A 2,391-nucleotide genomic window follows, 5' to 3' on the forward strand; every position below is an offset into this window, starting at 1 on the left:
TAAGGTTGATTTAACAGATTAATAATAAATACTCATATGTATGCCTTATATTGTATTTATATGTCTTTATTAGCATTTATTAGTACAGTATTAGTATTATGTCTTTATAAACTTTATTGGTACAAATGAAAATATTTACTTTCCCCAATCAAAGTAAACATCTTAATATTCTCAATGATAATTTCAGCCCGTTTCTAGCTTTTAATACAACTTGTACAGAAGCTGCTGAAAGAGGCTATAAAGCCACACCATGGAAACTGTACATCCCATAATCACATTATTTCAGCTATCTAGGTTCAAGATCATAATTGCGTTGGACATTTTTCTAGAATTTTGAATTGCTATAAAAATATGGAACCTAATGTGAAAATAATGTACATAATAAATTTATATTTAATCATTTAATGGAAACTGTACATATAGGAAAATGTTTTGTAATTTCTTTCCTTAATGCCAAAGTAACAGACATTTGCAAGTATAAGGCTGGCATGAGCGACTGAAATAATAAAAGGTTTTACAAACAAATTATTAAAGACGAATGTGTAAATGAACAAATGCATGATTAAAAGCACTATTTTTCATTTTCCATTGATGAAACTTTGTTAAAAAGAAGCTACGCAGAGCCGCAATAAACTCGGCGTTGCTTAGGGATGAGAACGTTTAGCCTGAGATCATTTCCATGATTCAGCATTTTACCCCCTGTTGTGCAAAGCTCAAGCTACTGCTGGCAAACTGCCAAAGCAAATTATCGTATGAATATGTGCATTTGATTTTCTCTTTTGTCGCAGACTGACAATAAAGAAGTCCATCTGGTCATGCACACACACACACACACACACACACACAAACACACAAACACACTGGGCTTTCCTGAATAGCAGACTGTGTAAATAAAACAAGTGGAAATAAGATATCAGATTCAGGCAAAGATTTTAGCCACACTTAACTATGGCTATTGAAAAAAATAATAATACTATATATATATTATATAATAAAAAGGAACTCATCAAACCAAATCAAAGGGAATTTAATGTGACTAGTGTATAATTTGTAGTGAAGCTTCGATAGCATCCTGTAATAGTAAGTCTGTGACATTAGCACTACATGTTTTTAGTCTATAAATATTATTACAGATAACATTATTACACATATATTATTACACATAAAATACATCTTTTACAAATGTATTTGTTCAAATTGGCAAGACACGACACACATCGATTTACAAATTAATTCTACAGTGTGCATAATGTGCATAAAGAGATAAATAACAGGCAGTAATTTATTTGCACATCCACCAACCTCTATACACGTTTCTCCATACAAATATGTAAAGAATGAAATAGAGAATAAAGAAAGAACCGACAAAAATACAAGCAGTCCTATGTCTAATATTCTTTACAATGTATATGAAATCGTATTGAAAGTAGTCCTCCAAGCAGAAATGTCAAACTCAAGGCCCCTTGGGTCACTTCCGGTCCACGGATACAATATATCCGGCTTATGATCTAATATCATATTTCTGTTATAACTAGCAAAGTTTGACTCTGTCCTGTCCTGAGTTGCCCGAGCAGAGAACTTAACTCCAAACATGAACAAACTTACAGCCAAGAAAAGATGCCAAGCATCTCACTCAGCCCAGTAAAAGCAGAATGTACTGGTGGTAGCTCAGTGGTTGGAAGTCGGAAGTTCAAGTTCTGGGATATCCAAGCTGCAACATTTGGGGCCCTTGAGCAAGGCCCTTAACCCTCTGTGCTCCAGGTGTGCTGTAACATGGCAGACCCTGCACTTTGACCCTAGCTCCCTAATATTGACAGGATTTTTGAAGAAAGAATTTAAAGTACATGTAAAGTACATGTGACAAGTATTAAGCATCTTTCGTTCTGCTACTAACTGCTTCATTTGGGCACTTAATTTTGTATCCTATGTAAATCCTAAGAGGCCATGCATTATCGTTTCATTTTCTTTCCTGTTTTCTCTTGATCTTGGCATAACGAGTTGTTTTGCCGTAATCACGACTGAATCTTCTTGTGATCTCGACAAAACAATAGTTGTTTTCTCGTAAACACGCATCCATGCATGTGATCATGAACGAGTTTTCTCAGAATCGCGACAAAACAAAAGTTGTTTTCTTGTTATCAGGAATTCGTTTTCTCTCGATTAATTAAGTCCTGATAACAAGAAAACAACTTTTGTTTTGTCGCGATGATGAGAAAATTCGGTCACGATCACAAGAAAATAACATGAACGAGATCAAGAGAAAATTAAAGACTTGATGAACGAGAAAATTAAAAGTATTGATCATGAGAAAACATGAAAGAAAAATAGATTATAATTTATGGCCTTTTGGGATTTATGTAGTATCATGTCAGTCTTTGTGTTAATTACTGT

General features: G+C 34.0%; 1 long non-coding RNA gene across 1 annotated transcript in view; it reads left to right on the forward strand.

Moving 5' to 3' along the window:
• The window catches only part of LOC310733124, a 90,856-nt gene that overhangs the window by 61,568 nt on the left and 26,897 nt on the right, over positions 1-2,391 (forward strand). The window lies entirely within an intron of this gene.

This window comes from Silurus aristotelis (genome assembly GCF_946808225.1).
Source record: "Silurus aristotelis genome assembly, chromosome: 11".
Lineage (NCBI taxonomy): Eukaryota > Metazoa > Chordata > Actinopteri > Siluriformes > Siluridae > Silurus > Silurus aristotelis.